This window comes from Notolepis coatsorum (genome assembly GCF_963971535.1).
Source record: "Notolepis coatsorum genome assembly, contig: SUPER_19_unloc_2, whole genome shotgun sequence".
NCBI classification, from domain to species: domain Eukaryota; kingdom Metazoa; phylum Chordata; class Actinopteri; order Aulopiformes; family Paralepididae; genus Notolepis; species Notolepis coatsorum.
This window is the reverse complement of record NW_028174858.1, coordinates 453,728-470,707: the sequence shown is the minus strand read 5'-3', so window position 1 is coordinate 470,707 and position 16,980 is coordinate 453,728. Positions and strand designations below refer to the sequence as shown.

At 44.8% G+C, this 16,980-nt stretch overlaps 1 long non-coding RNA gene across 1 annotated transcript; it reads left to right on the top strand.

The window, feature by feature from the left end:
• The first annotated feature begins 13,775 nt into the window (after window positions 1-13,775).
• LOC311246813 lies at window positions 13,776-16,294 on the top strand. Its single transcript, XR_014620819.1, has 3 exons — window positions 13,776-13,862; window positions 14,136-14,158; window positions 16,182-16,294. It is a non-coding gene; the product is annotated as an uncharacterized lncRNA (long non-coding RNA).
• Window positions 16,295-16,980: the final 686 nt, after the last annotated feature.

Here is a 16,980-nt window from a genome sequence, read left to right as displayed (position 1 = left end):
CTACCTTCAGAACACCTCTATCTCTCTGCTCCTACCTTCAGAACACCTCTATCTCTCTGCTTCTACCTTCAGAACACCTCTATCTCTCTGCTCCTACCTTCAGAACACCTCTATGTCTCTGCTTCTACCTTCAGAACACCTCTATCTCTCTGCTTCTACCTTCAGAACACCTCTATGTCTCTGCTTCTACCTTCAGAACACCTCTATCTCTCTGCTCCTACCTTCAGAACACCTCTATCTCTCTGCTCCTACCTTCAGAACACCTCTATCTCTCTGCTCCTACCTTCAGAACACCTCTATGTCTCTGCTCCTACCTTCAGAACACCTCTATCTCTCTGCTTCTACCTTCAGAACACCTCTATGTCTCTGCTCCTACCTTCAGAACACCTCTATCTCTCTGCTTCTACCTTCAGAACACCTCTATCTCTCTGCTCCTACCTTCAGAACACCTCTATCTCTCTGCTTCTACCTTCAGAACACCTCTATCTCTCTGCTCCTACCTTCAGAACACCTCTATCTCTCTGCTTCTACCTTCAGAACACCTCTATGTCTCTGCTTCTACCTTCAGAACACCTCTATCTCTCTGCTCCTACCTTCAGAACACCTCTATCTCTCTGCTTCTACCTTCAGAACACCGCTATCTCTCTGCTTCTACCTTCAGAACACCTCTATCTCTCTGCTCCTACCTTCAGAACACCTCTATCTCTCTGCTCCTACCTTCAGAACACCTCTATCTCTCTGCTTCTACCTTCAGAACACCTCTATCTCTCTGCTTCTACCTTCAGAACACCTCTATCTCTCTGCTTCTACCTTCAGAACACCTCTATCTCTCTGCTCCTACCTTCAGAACACCGCTATCTCTCTGCTTCTACCTTCAGAACATCTCTATCTCTCTGCTTCTACCTTCAGAACACCTCTATCTCTCTGCTCCTACCTTCAGAACACCGCTATCTCTCTGCTCCTACCTTCAGAACACCTCTATCTCTCTGCTTCTACCTTCAGAACACCTCTATGTCTCTGCTTCTACCTTCAGAACACCTCTGTGTCTCTGCTTCTACCTTCAGAACACCTCTATCTCTCTGCTTCTACCTTCAGAACACCTCTATCTCTCTGCTTCTACCTTCAGAACACCACTATCTCTCTGCTCCTACCTTCAGAACACCTCTATCTCTCTGCTTCTACCTTCAGAACACCTCTATGTCTCTGCTCCTACCTTCAGAACACCTCTATGTCTCTGCTTCTACCTTCAGAACACCTCTGTGTCTCTGCTTCTACCTTCAGAACACCTCTATCTCTCTGCTCCTACCTTCAGAACACCTCTATCTCTCTGCTTCTACCTTCAGAACACCTCTATCTCTCTGCTTCTACCTTCAGAACACCTCTATCTCTCTGCTTCTACCTTCAGAACACCTCTATCTCTCTGCTTCTACCTTCAGAACACCTCTATCTCTCTGCTTCTACCTTCAGAACACCTCTATCTCTCTGCTTCTACCTTCAGAACACCTCTATCTCTCTGCTTCTACCTTCAGAACACCTCTGTGTCTCTGCTTCTACCTTCAGAACACCTCTATCTCTCTGCTTCTACCTTCAGAACACCTCTATCTCTCTGCTTCTACCTTCAGAACACCTCTATCTCTCTGCTTCTACCTTCAGAACACCTCTATCTCTCTGCTTCTACCTTCAGAACACCTCTATCTCTCTGCTTCTACCTTCAGAACACCTCTATCTCTCTGCTTCTACCTTCAGAACACCTCTATCTCTCTGCTTCTACCTTCAGAACACCGCTATCTCTCTGCTCCTACCTTCAGAACACCTCTATCTCTCTGCTTCTACCTTCAGAACACCTCTATCTCTCTGCTCCTACCTTCAGAACACCTCTATCTCTCTGCTTCTACCTTCAGAACACCTCTGTGTCTCTGCTTCTACCTTCAGAACACCTCTATCTCTCTGCTTCTACCTTCAGAACACCTCTATCTCTCTGCTTCTACCATCAGAACACCCCTGCCCTCTGTAGTGACACTGTATTCTTTCTCCCTCCACTGTTTTTTTATTTTAATTTTTTTTTGAGAAGTCTAGTTCTAGGTGAGAATTTTATAGCTTGCGCCAAATTGTTGTATCGGTCCCTTCTCGCATCATGATGACCAACTCCTTAGATCTCTACTTCCCACTACCATGGGGGACAAGGCAACCTGGGGGACAAGGCAGGGTACCCCTTTCCCCACTTTTATTTGTTCTTGCTATTGAGCCGTTGGCCATTGCTTTATGTTCCCTATTGGGTTATCAGGGAATTCATAGAGGAAAACTGTAGATTTGTATGCAAATTATGTATGTTTGTATGTAACAAGTCCATCCCCAACATAATGTCTATTTTAAACAGATTTCGGTGAGATATGGTTACATTTTGGTCTTTTGGTATATGGGAAAGTAATGGCATGGATAATATGAAGGCCCTTTATTTGAATAATGTATTCAGCTGTGAAATAAACTTAATTTACCACAATCCTACTTCTTTAATTTCACAGTTACATTAAAGCTAACACACCAAATTGCCTGATGAGACACTCGTGGAGTCTCTGTTTTCCTTTGAGCCTTCAAGGCAGAGTGCAATATCCTTTTACCTACTGTATGATTTATTATCTAATTTACACAACCCATCGCCGGAGATGATACAGTCTGCATAGCTGGGGGGTTTGGGAGCGGCTCTGACCGCAGAGCGATGGGGACGGAGGGGGGTTTGGGAGCGGCTCTGACAGCAGAGCGATGGGGACGCAGGGGGGTTTGGGAGCGGCTCTGACCGCAGAGCGATGGGGACGGAGGGGGGTTTGGGAGCGGCTCTGACCGCAGAGCGATGGGGACGCAGGGGGGTTTGGGAGCGGCTCTGACCGCAGAGCGATGGGGACGCAGGGGGGTTTGGGAGCGGCTCTGACCGCAGAGCGATGGGGACGCAGGGGGGTTTGGGAGCGGCTCTGACCTCTGACCTCTGCCCGTTCTACAGCCCCCCTCTGTGTTTGCCGCGGCCTCGTTACAGTTTCAGGTGCTGCATCGGCTGACTCTCTCAAAAGTCAAACTCTCTAAAACGTTCCAAACGTAAGTAACGTAGATCCCACCTGTGACAGATGCATAATTACTAACATCTCTTGCACGCGTCTATACTTTCCACAACAAATTCGTGTTTCCGCGTTGGAGTTTTAGCGCTCTGATTGGCCACGCGCGTTTCTGGTCATGTGGACACGTGCGCCAACCGTGGGACGGCAAGTTCTGCGCCTATTTCCGGGTCTAACAGCCTGCAAACGACCTATAACGCCTAGTTCATCACTGGTTAAGCTTAGGCGACTCTTTCGCATTTGGTTAGGGTTAGAGTTTGGAATCAGGGCAGGCGTTCTATCGCCCTGCTCTAAGACAAACTCTAACCTTAACCAACTTCGAAAGAGCGCCTAAGCTTAACCATCCAAAAACTTGCGGTCCCACGATTGGCGCACATGTCACCATGACCAGAAACGCGCGTGGCCAATCAGAGACGCGGAAACACGAATTTGTTGTGGAAAATATTCAGGCCTCTTGCACACTCTTTCTGGCAGTGTTCCTTTTGGAGTTTGGTTGTTAAAACAGATAACAAAATCACGTCATGTTGCTGCACAGAGATTGGTCCCTCTTCACTAGCAGTCTCCTCTGAGCTGGACTCAGTGGCTAAGAGATGTGATGCAGCGTCTCCAACTTGACAAACTCAAACTCACAATACGAGGCTCCTCATATATGTTTGATAAAGAAAATGAAGTCCATTTATCGACTACATTGAAGCCAAACTTTGTCCCTCGTCTTCCTAAAGAATGTAGTTGCAGATTTATGTTTTACGATGTGCGTTTATTTTTTCTCCTTTCTCTTCTCTCTTTTTCCCCTTTATTTCCTTATTTAAGAGAATAGCACTGTTGGATGTATGTTTTAAATTTGTTTTTAAAGAAAATAATTACAAATAAATGAAAATCAATAAATACAAAAAGTTGTTTATTTTTATTACACCATTTCTGCCAACAATACCTTTTGCAGGACAGAAGATCAACTTGGAAGTAGTTTTACGTACTCTGTTTCAACACACAGTTACTGCAGTTTGCCTTTGTAGCCACTAACTTATGGACAATTTAAGAGCATGATTGCAAATATCCCTGCATCAGTATGTAACTGTTTTCACTGATTTGATCTGTTTTGTTTATATTTGATTGTTTTTATTATGTTTTTATCATAGCCTAATATTGTTTTTAGTATGATTCACTATCTATTCTATTGTAGTGCCTAATGTAATCTCGGCTGCATTGAAAATGAATGTCCTAAATAAAGGTTGAATGAATGAATGTAGGACAGAGATCTATTTTCCATGTGTTCCTCTTCTTAAAGATCCCCTCCACACGTGTTTTAACACATTGAAAATGTTGTATATTGAATATGTTTTAGTTTGGTTTGGTTTTTCCAACTTAAATGTTCAATAAACTACTGGCTTAGCAGCATCCATACACCTTTGCCCTCATTCAGAATGTAAGTATCTATGAGCGCCCCCTTCCCCCCCTCATGTCTTCCCCCAAGCTATCTTTTTCCACCCAAACGGTGGTTTTCGTGCATAGATCACTAGATGTATCAACTTATAATATGCTCTTCATGTTAGCATTTAATATTAGCAATTAGCTTTTCCTGGATGACAGTGTGGCCAGTTGGATAATAGCGACCATGATGGTAGGTTTGCAGGATTAGTTGCATCACACAGGTGGCTCCAGTGGAGGAATGTGAAAAGGGCACTCGGGTGACAAGTTCTGTACAAATATCAATGTGTAGACAAAGTCATGTAGAGTTGTGTGGAGGGGAGCTTTAACTAGAGATCTTAGGGAATAATCATAAAAAAAAAAAAGTGCAATAATATTTTTATGCAGTTATCATTTAAAAAAAATATATATATCCACAGAGCTTTTAGAAAGGTGTGGGATAAAACTATAGCTTATTATTGATTTATGAATTTATCATTAAAAAAAAATTGCAGGTCCAAAATGAACCCTTTCACTGCCACACGACAGAAGGTTAACCCTTTACTATCACACAACCGACGGCAATGCTCCATCATTAGAATCTCCGCGGATGCGGAGCTAATGATGGAGCATCGCCGTCGGTTGTGTGATAGTAAAGGGTTAACCTTCTGTCGTGTGGCAGTGAAAGGGTTAACCTGCCAGCAGCATCCATGCTGTGTCTGAAATATCATACTGTGTACTTACTGTACTACTTAGTAGGTGTTTCCAGTATACTAATCAATTGGAGTTTATTATCAGTAAAATGGCAGAACAAAGAGCTTTTCATGCAGAGTTGTCATCGTATTATAGATTGATATTAATGCATTCCTACTGCTGTTCAGTACAATAGGATGTATTGTATACAGTTACCAGCGTTCAGTTAAATCCTTGGTCTGTGCCAGTGGTTCATAATCTTCACTGTCTTAAAACATTCCTACTTCTCAGCGCACACACACACACACACCTAGACACACACACCTAGACACACACACCTAGACACACACACACACACACACACACACACACACACACACACACACACACACACACACACACACACACACACACACACACACTTACCTCCACGAGCTAAAGGGTCATTCTGGTTAATTTCAGCCTTTGCCATCTGCTGGCGTCACACTATTCCATCCCTTCCAAAATCAGTCAGTTGGATGATGAATCGGTATCAAGTTTTCACAAAAATCAGGAGTAAACTTCATTGTGCATTTCCTCCCAAATTCACTAAGTAGTATCTACTAAAAATTGAATGAACAAATAATGACAATGAAAGGATAAAATAAAATATATATCAAACATTTAATTTATGCAGCACATTTACTGTGCCCTGTACAGGCTCTGTTGTGTGTTAACAATATAACTAATCTAATTGGCTGAATACATTTGAGAAATCTGACAAGATGTGTATATTGATGTTTGTGATATATAAAGGGACTGTCGCTACAAAAATTAATTATCCATGGGGGTTACTTGCCATTCAATGTGTAATATTTCAATGGGGTAATGTCTGAAATTATATTAATGTTTTATAACATTCCATAGATAGTTTTACTTTCAGGCCAGCTTATTTTTTTTGTATAGTTTTTTATTTGTATTTAAACTTTTTGTTTTAAAAGGTGCTATAGATAACATTTAGCCACTAGATGTCGCACTAGAGCACCAGCAAGCCGTTTATCAGGTGCATTCCACGTGTGCAAAGGGGAAGTAGGGAGGGGATACATGCATGCAACATGTAAACAACATACATTTTGGCCCCGCCAACATTTTTTAAATAATAAATTGAAGAATCAATATTTTTAGCGGGGGGGAAAGCTAATACTTTAGGTGTGGAATAAAAATACTTTTATTCCACACCGTTCTAATCAATTGGAGTTTATTATCAGTAAAATGGCAGAACAAAGAGCTTTTCATGCAGAGTTGTCATCGTATTATAGATTGATATTAATGCATTCCTACTGCTGTTCAGTACAATAGGATGTATTGTATACAGTTACCAGCGTTCAGTTAAATCCTTGGTCTGTGCCAGTGGTTCATAATCTTCACTGTTAGCATGAACTAACGACAAAAAGTGTTAAGTGATATCAGTGATCATCTTCCTATTTTTGTGATTCTACATAATTAAAGGTAAAATGTTCAGTTGATGTAAGTGAACCTTCTTGTAAAATTGTAAGAATTAGGACACCAGAAAGAATGGAGGCCTTAAAGATGGACCTTACAAACTACAACTGGGATGAGGTGTATGTTGACGATCCAAATCAGGCATATGATGCATTTTTGTTGACGTTCACAGAGCTATACAACAAACACTGTCCTATTAGAAAGAGCTGGGTGAAGGATACATATAAAGGAAAGCCATGGATGACCAAAGCTACGCAAAGGGCGTGCAAAAAGAAAAACGTACTTTACAAGAAATATTTACAACTGAGAACAAGTAAAAGCGAAGAAAAATACAAGCTGTATAAGAACAAACTGACTTCCATTATGAGAGTACAGAAGAAGGAATACTACAATAAAATGTTAGAGGACAGTGCATATAATATACAAAAGACCTGGAAAATAATCAATCATATTATTCGGAATAGAAGCTATAAATCTGAATTTCCAAGCTATTTTCTAAATAGCTCAGATGCTAAAGTGGACAAAGCATCGTTGAAGATTTCAATGACTACTTTGTGGGTGTTGGAGCTACTTTGGCCAGAAAAATTGTTGTGCCTGAGGATAAAAAAGATATGTTTAATAATCTTATTAATGGTAATATCAGTTCTATGGAGATAAACATCAAATGGACAATTACAGACCAGTGTCCCTACTTCCTCAATTTTCTAAAATATTAGAGCATTTTTTTGTGAAACAACTGGATCTTTTCATTGGCAAATACAAAATACTGAGTGAACACCAGTATGGGTTTAGGGAAAATAGAACTACTACATATGCAGAGATGGAGATGGTAGAAGAAATAACTAAAGCAGTTGACAATGACAAGTGTTCTATTGGTATTTATATTGACCTACAGAAGGCTTTTGATACAATAGAATGAGACCCAATGCAGCCGTTGTAAAGCGCTCTTATCGCCCCAGGGATATGGTGCGCAGGGCTTTCCACCCTCCCCCTCACGCTGTTGAGGTGGACAAGAGCCTTCACCTGTTGTGTCCTTGTTCTGCGCCTTTAGATTTTTCTTAGGCGCTCACAGGACCGCATGGCTACCAGTCAATTGTTGGTTTGTCACGGTGGGCCTAACGAGGGTAAAGCGCTGTCAAAACAACGGCTGTCACATTTGTTGTGTGAGGGCATCGCCCTTTCTTTGTTATACCTTGGCTGGACAGGTCCCCCCCCCCACAGGGATCAGAGCGCACTCTACTGGTGGAGTGGTGGCTTCTCCTGCCCTGCTCAGAGGGTCTTCTGCTGCCCTGCTCAGAGGGTCTTCTCCTGCCCTGCTCAGAGGGTCTTCTCCTGCTCAGAGGGTCTTCTCCTGCCCTGCTCAGAGGGTCTTCTCCTGCCCTGCTCAGAGGGTCTTCTCCTGCTCAGAGGGTCTTCTCCTGCTCAGAGGGTCTTCTCCTGCCCTGCTCAGAGGGTCTTCTCCTGCTCAGAGGGTCTTCTCCTGCCCTGCTCAGAGGGTCTTCTGCCCTGCTCAGAGGGTCTTCTCCTGCCCTGCTCAGAGGGTCTTCTCCTGCCCTGCTCAGAGGGTCTTCTCCTGCTCAGAGGGTCTTCTCCTGCTCAGAGGGTCTCCTGCCCTGCTCAGAGGGTCTTCTCCTGCTCAGAGGGTCTTCTCCTGCTCAGAGGGTCTTCTCCTGCCCTGCTCAGAGGGTCTTCTGCCCTGCTCAGAGGGTCTTCTCCTGCCCTGCTCAGAGGGTCTTCTCCTGCCCTGCTCAGAGGGTCTTCTCCTGCTCAGAGGGTCTTCTCCTGCTCAGAGGGTCTCCTGCCCTGCTCAGAGGGTCTTCTCCTGCCCTGCTCAGAGGGTCTTCTCCTGCCCTGCTCAGAGGGTCTTCTCCTGCCCTGCTCAGAGGGTCTTCTCCTGCTCAGAGGGTCTTCTCCTGCTCAGAGGGTCTTCTTCTGCTCAGAGGGTCTTCTCCTGCTCAGAGGGTCTTCTCCTGCCCTGCTCAGAGGGTCTTCTCCTGCTCAGAGGGTCTTCTCCTGCTCAGAGGGGCTTCTCCTGCTCAGAGGGTCTTCTCCTGCTCAGAGGGGCTTCTCCTGCTCAGAGGGTCTTCTCCTGCTCAGAGGGTCTTCTCCTGCCCTGCTCAGAGGGTCTTCTCCTGCCCTGCTCAGAGGGTCTTCTCCTGCTCAGAGGGTCTTCTCCTGCTCAGAGGGTCTCCTGCCCTGCTCAGAGGGTCTTCTCCTGCCCTGCTCAGAGGGTCTTCTCCTGCCCTGCTCAGAGGGTCTTCTGCTGCTCAGAGGGTCTTCTCCTGCCCTGCTCAGAGGGTCTTCTCCTGCCCTGCTCAGAGGGTCTTCTCCTGCTCAGAGGGTCTTCTCCTGCTCAGAGGGTCTTCTCCTGCCCTGCTCAGAGGGTCTTCTGCTGCTCAGAGGGTCTTCTCCTGCCCTGCTCAGAGGGTCTTCTCCTGCTCAGAGGGTCTTCTCCTGCCCTGCTCAGAGGGTCTTCTCCTGCTCAGAGGGTCTTCTCCTGCTCAGAGGGTCTTCTCCTGCCCTGCTCAGAGGGTCTTCTCCTGCTCAGAGGGGCTTCTCCTGCTCAGAGGGTCTTCTCCTGCTCAGAGGGTCTTCTCCTGCCCTGCTCAGAGGGGCTTCTCCTGCTCAGAGGGTCTTCTCCTGCTCAGAGGGTCTTCTCCTGCTCAGAGGGTCTTCTCCTGCTCAGAGGGTCTTCTCCTGCTCAGAGGGTCTTCTCCTGCTCAGAGGGTCTTCTCCTGCCCTGCTCAGAGGGGCTTCTCCTGCCCTGCTCAGAGAGGTGGGCGTGGCCACTACACCTGGTTATATAATAGAGAGGAGGGCGTGGCCACTACACCTGGTTATATAATAGAGAGGAGGGCGTGGCTAGGTGAATGGTAGGTGCATGAAAAGTTCTTTCAACGAACGCCCACAGGCGCGAGCATAGTCCAATAGGCGAAGCAAGACGCTTTGCCAGTAATGACATAACTAAGATTATAACCTTTGATATACAGGTGATAAACATCAGTGTTTCTACACTCCTCATCGACCGACACCCGCCTGCTCCAGATAAAACCCACAGCTCGTACTGAAGGAGTAGGACCAGCTTTAGACAAACACAGGAACGACTAGTGATCAAACAGTGACTTCAACCAGCTGCTGACTGAATCTAAGTAAGTTTATAACAAAAGTTAAAGTAAACTTCAGCGAGCATTCCAGAGGAGGGAGTGTTACTGAGTGACTAAATGGCTTCGTCTCATTGTGAAGAGGATCTGTCTTGTTCCGTGTGCCGTGACATCTACACAGATCCTGTCGTCTTGTTGTGTAGCCACAGCTTCTGTAAAGCCTGTCTGCAACAATGCTGGAGAGACAGAGAAGACAAGAACTGTCCACATTGTAGGAAAGTCTCTTCAATTTTAGATCCTCCTCGTAACTTGGCTTTGAAGAACCTGTGTGAGGCCTTCAGGGAGAGAAGCCAGGGAGCTCCAGCAGGTCCGGAGGTGCTCTGCAGTCTGCACGGTGAGAAACTCAAGCTCTTCTGTCTGGATGACCACCAGCCCATCTGTGTGGTGTGTCAGTCCTCCAGAAAACACAAGAGGCACAACTTCTGCCCCATAGAGGAAGCTTCGGAGGATCACAAGGTATGGCAAAATCATTATTATATTAATTTATTCAATCTTTAAATATACTCAATAAATACACAGAGTAAACATTGTTGTCACGTTGTTAATGAATACAGAAACATTAGACAATCAGAACAATTAAATGGGATTCGATTCAGACACTGATTTTGGAGTTGATTTATTTTTGTCCACAACGTAGGAGGTGTGGGAGTCAATGTTAGTGTGAGAGTCAATGTCAGTGTGAGAGTCAATGTCAGTGTGAGAGTCAATGTTAGTGTGAGAGTCAATGTCAGTGTGGGAGTCAATGTCAGCGTGAGAGTCAATGTCAGTGTGGGAGTCAATGTCAGTGTCAGTGTGGGAGTCAATGTCAGTGTGTGAGTCAATGTAAGCGTGAGAGTCAATGTCAGTGTGGGAGTCAATGTCAGCGTGAGAGTCAATGTCAGTGTGGGAGTCAATGTCAGTGTGTGAGTCAATGTAAGCGTGAGAGTCAATGTCAGTGTGGGAGTCAATGTCAGCGTGAGAGTCAATGTCAGTGTGGGAGTCAATGTCAGTGTGGGAGTCAATGTCAGTGTGAGAGTCAATGTCAGTGTGGGAGTCAATGTCAGCGTGAGAGTCAATGTCAGTGTGGGAGTCAATGTCAGTGTGGGAGTCAATGTCAGTGTGGGAGTCAATGTCAGTGTGAGAGTCAATGTCAGCGTGAGAGTCAATGTCAGTGTGGGAGTCAATGTCAGTGTGGGAGTCAATGTCAGTGTGAGAGTCAATGTCAGTGTGAGAGTCAATGTCAGTGTGAGAGTCAATGTCAGTGTGAGAGTCAATGTCAGTGTGTGAGTCAATGTCAGTGTGGGAGTCAATGTCAGTGTGGGAGTCAATGTCAGTGTGGGAGTCAATGTCAGTGTGGGAGTCAATGTCAGTGTGGGAGTCAATGTCAGTGTGGGAGTCAATGTCAGTGTGGGATTCAATGTCTGTGTGGGAGTCTATGTCAGTGTGGGATTCAATGTCAGTGTGGGAGTCAATGTCAGCGTGAGAGTCAATGTCAGTGTGGGAGTCAATGTCAGTGTGGGAGTCAATGTCAGTGTGGGAGTCAATGTCAGTGTGAGAGTCAATGTCAGCGTGAGAGTCAATGTCAGTGTGGGAGTCAATGTCAGTGTGGGAGTCAATGTCAGTGTGGGAGTCAATGTCAGTGTGAGAGTCAATGTCAGTGTGAGAGTCAATGTCAGTGTGAGAGTCAATGTCAGTGTGAGAGTCAATGTCAGTGTGTGAGTCAATGTCAGTGTGGGAGTCAATGTCAGTGTGGGAGTCAATGTCAGTGTGGGAGTCAATGTCAGTGTGGGAGTCAATGTCAGTGTGGGATTCAATGTCTGTGTGGGAGTCTATGTCAGTGTGGGAGTCAATGTCAGTGTGAGAGTCCATGTCAGTGTGGGATTCAATGTCAGTGTGGGAGTCAATGTCAGTGTGGGAGGCCATGTCAGTGTGGGAGTCAATGTCAGTGTGGGAGTCCAGGGTGGCCTGGGTGGCAAACGTACTCCAGTCCGTGAGTTGAAACCGGTGCTGCAGCACAGAGTCCTCAGACTTGCATCTTTCAAGTGAAATACACCATGAATGAATGAATGAATGAATGAATGAATTCCATTGCAGAAGCAGCTCCAGGCTCCACTGAAGACCTTACGTGACAAGCTACAGGCCTTTAAAGAAATCAAACGAACATGCGTCCACACAGCAGAACACGTAAAGGTACAAATATGCTGTATTAATGATAAATGATTTACTGTAAGGTTGCAGCTGCACTCAACCTGCACACAGTAAAAATAAGTGACCTATTGTACATGTGTAGTCCATTGTGGGAGAGACATGATTTTTAACCCCCCTACTGTATATTTCAGTTAGTTAGATAGTAAATTATAACACTACCTTATGCATACTGCACCTTATATGACACTGTGAATACTGTATAGTTAGTTAGATAGTAAATTATTGACTTATTTCCTTAAACTTATTTGTTTACGAAGGGCGGCTACGTGGCGTAGTGGGCAAGGCGCTCGCCACGAATGCAGAGACGCTGGGCTCGCCTGTTCGAGCCCAGCGCTCCACATTGCTTTCAGTTTAGCTGGTCGTTCGCAGTAATACACATTGGCCGTATTAGGGGGTGGGAAACTGATGGGTGGGGATCGGGCGTTGTGGACAGCGACTCTTACAGGTCGGTTGGTGCGCCTGCGCAGTAGAATCAGGAAGTGTCGGGGGCAGCGTGAGCCTCCCACGCGTTACTCCTCGCCACTGAGAGATCGAGCTGCGCAGGTGAAAAGATGCGACTGCTGTTACCTCAAGTACCGGAGGGGACTTGTGCTATGTATGACTTAGTCCACATTACAGCCGGCTTGTGGGAGGCAAGAAACAGCGTTCGTGACAGGGGAGGGTTGAATTGGATGATACGAAATTGGGATGGGAGAAAAAATATAGAAAAATGGGAGAAAAAGTGGATCAAAATCAAAAAACGTATTTGTTTACACTGCTTGTGTTGTTTTTACTACCTGTACCCCCCCCCCCCCCCCAGTGCGTAATTATGGGGGACACACAGGCGACATGTCCCCTGCATGTTTTCAGATGGCAGTTATTGTCCCCTGCACTTTATTACCGTCCAAAACAATGTTACACGATAATAAACGGATACGCGATGCGGCACTTGGACCACACGGAAAACGGCTGCTTGTTCCATCTCTGAGCTCAGGTCTCTGACGAGTCGCATGTTTGTGTGACGCGCTAAGTACCGAGCACAGCTGTCTTTGCACAACAACAGCCATGTCGTCAGGTGTGCTCAAATACAGAGCACCCCTCCCCTGAAAGTTTGGTGTGAAACTGAACCATGGTCTGTGTGATTGCCATGAAATACAACAGCATTGCTTGGTCTCTGTGAAATATCCTTGTTGTATTTAAAAGCTTCTAGGCTGTTGTTTTATACATTGTAGATAATAAATAGCACGATCTCTCTCTCTCTCTCTCTCTCTCTCTCTCTCTCTCTCTCTCTCTCTCTCTCTCTCTCTCTCTCTCGTTCCGAGACTCGCGCAGCGTTATGACTTGTCATAAGTGAATTGTATATAGAAACAACTCACCACAACTGATTTTCTTTTTAAATCTACGAGGGGGGGGGGCTTCACCCCACCCCCGCAACCTTACAGCCACTGACCACTACAGCCACTGACCACGCCCCACAAATGTGTCACCTCCACCATTGAAAACATAATTATGCCCTTGCCCCCCCCCCCCCCTCCCACCCCCCATGCTGCTATGCTGCCTGAATTTCCCCAAGGGGATCAATAAAGGAATATCTTATCTCATCTTATCTTATAATCTCCAGGTCCAGGCCCTGCATACAGAGGAGCAGATTGAGGAGGAGTTTAAGAAGCTTCTCCAGGTTCTCCACGAGGAAAAGGAGGCCAGGGTAGCTGCACTGAAGGAGGAAGAGGAGCAGAAGAGCCAGACGATGAAGGAGAAGATTGAGGGGCTGGACAGAGAGATATCAACCCTTTCAGACACAATCAGAGCCATAGAGCAGGAGCAGAACGCTGAACACGTCTCCTTCCTGCAGGTCAGGACTGGTCTCTCTTCAGTTCATAGGGAATGACACTGTAAAAACTGGGATTGGGGTTCATTCATATTTATTAGTATAAGTATTATAAGTATTAATAAGACTATGTGCCGTTTGAAATAGAATTGAGCTGAATTCAATGCATTTGAACCATTTATGAATTGCATTTACACAGTTTTAGTTGAATACAATTAGCTGATAGTTTAAAAGTGACCAGATGATGCTCAGTTTTTACAGTGTAGTGTTTAACTTGATCTGTCTTTACCTCCATAGAACTCCAAGACCACACTGAAAAGGTAAGTGATTTACCTCTCTTTTTGTCGCTCTCTTTCTCTCTCTCATCTCTATCTCTTTCTATCTCTCTTTTTCTCAATTTCTCTCTCTTTCTTTCTATCTTTCTCTCCTTTCTCTCTCTCTCTCCTTTCTCTCTGACTCTCTTTCCCTGACTGCTCCCATGTTAACCCTTTCACTGCCACACGACAGAAGGTTAACCCGGCGACCGTCGGTTGTGTGATAGTGAAGGGTTAACCTTCTGTCGTGTGGCAGTGAAAGGGTTACGGGCGTCGCTGTTCACCACGGCCGTGGGTGGGTGCGTGACTCGCAGGCGGGAAGCAAAGTTCTTTTTCCGCTCCGGTTGGATTCAGAGGCGTGCGCCACGCGCATTTTCACAGAAATACACTCAATATCTGCATTATTACCACATATATAGATGTTGTTCAACCAGCTAATGTGTCTGTATCTTTCCCAATACAAATAAACCATATTACTATACTTTTTCAGGAGTACATCACACTGATTTCTTCATTCTAAAATGCATTCTAACATTATAATTAATGAGATAATAACGGGTTATACATGCAAAATGGACACTGGAACTGGAAATCTTATTTTTTTATTTTTTTTATCTTCAAACGGGGACTGACTTCAACTTCAACTTCAAATTACTTTATTTTCCTTTGGGAACTTCATTTGTGCTTCAGTGGTTGAAAGACAAACATACAGTCATACATAGACACTCACCACTATAAACATAGTTAAAACTACAGTAAAAAGACCACTATATAAAAAAACACCAACTACATTAAAACTACAGTACTTAAAGCATGATATATTAAAATCCATGTGGAGCAGTTCTATATGTATATAAATAATAAATAATTAGTGCTGTCAGGCGATTACATTTTTTTATCTAATTAATTACAGGATTTGTAATTAATTAATCTAATTAATCGCATTTTAATCACATATCCATTTCATGCCTGATATTCTATATTATATAATCATATTTCAAATTGCATGTGTCCGGATGGCAGAATTAAGTACTGTATCTACAAAACCTTCTGTTTAATCATCTTCCATCTATTAATTTGCTTAGATTTTTCAGGTCTGGTCAATTTGAGCATGGTGTTATTCACAGTCAAAGATAAACATTTTTTATTGATATTCTCATTTGGTTCATTACAATTTACTCAAGCCTAGTAACAGACACAGTATTTCTGACACTGGGAACACATTCCCTGAGATCCATCCTAGAATCAGATACCAAGAACATGCAAATGAACCATATTAAAAAAAAGTCTGTAAATGTGTATTCTACGTTCTTATGGAATGAATGAGATATAAAAAAAATTATTTAAAAAGATTTTTTTTTAGTAATTAATTTTGAGTTAATTTTCATAACGCGATAATTTGCTGTTTAATTGATTAATCAATCAAATTAACGCGATAAACTGACAGCCCTATAAATAATAGTAGGCATTTACAGCTGTTCCAATGTAAATCCGTGCGCTTCCGCTCTGAAGTCGGACTCGGTTCTCTCTCTCTCTCTGTCTCTCTGTCTCTCTGTCTCTCTCTCTCTCTCTCTCTCTCTCTCTCTCTCTCTCTCTCTCTCTCTCTGTCTCTCTGTCTCTCTGTCTCTCTCTCTCTCTCTCTCTCTCTCTCTTTTGCTCTCTCTCTCTCTCTCTCTCTCATTCTTTCATTCTCTCTCTCTCTCTCATTCTCTCTCTCTCTCATTCTCTCTCATTCTCTCTCTCTCTCTCTCTCTCTCTCTCCCTCTCTCTCCCTCTCTCTCTCTCTCTCTCTCTCTCTCTCTATCTCTCTCTCTCTCTCTCTCTCTCTCTCTCTCTCTCTCTCTCTCTCTCTCTCTCTCTCTCTCTCTCTCTCTCTCTCTCTCTCTCTCTCTCTCTCTCTCTCTCTCTCTCTCTCTCTCCCTCTCTCTCTCTCTCTCTCTCTCTCTCTCTCTCTCTCTCTCTCTCTCTCTCTCTCTCTCTTCTCTGAAGCTAAGCCCACAGCAGGACTGACTCTTGAATGTTCTTCCAGAGCTCAGTGCAACCTGCCTGGTCCACAGCTGGTCTCAGGAGCGCTGATAGACGAGGCCAAACACCTGGGCAACCTGACCTTCAGAGTCTGGGAGGAGATGAAGCAGAGGGTCAAGTTCACTCCTGTCACTCTGGACCCAAACACTGCACCACCCTGGTTCTCTATATCTGATGATCTGACCAGTGTGAGATACACAGACACACGGCAGCAGCTCCCTGACAACCCAGAGAGGAGCATGGGGTATAGCATTGTTCTGGGTTCTGAGAGCTTCAGCTCAGGAGAACACAGCTGGGAGGTGGAGGTGGGAGACCATCCTCACTGGACTATAGGTGTAGTTAAAGAGTCATTTGACAGGAAGAGTAAGGGGCTAAAGGCAACACCACAACATGGTATCTGGGCTCTATGTTATAGGAGTGGTAAGTACAGGGATGGTCTGGTGTTCCTCACAGTGAAGAGGAGCCTCCAGAGGGTCAGAGTACAGCTGGACTATAACAGGGGGAAGCTGTCCTTCTACGACCCTGAAGACATGACTCACATCTACACTCATCAACACACCTTCACTGAGAAACTCTACCCATACTTCGATATAGGACCGGCTGGTGAAGCCAAACACCCTGATATAAACATCTGCCCATCAGAGGTGTCTCTCACTGTGATGTAGTCATGACAGTGAGGTGTGTGTGTGTGTGTGTGTGTGTGTGTGTGTGTGTGTGTGTGTGTGTGTGTGTGTGTGTGTGTGTGTCTGTGTGTCTGTGTGTGTGTGTGATAGAGTCATGACAGTGAGGTGTGTGTGTGTGTG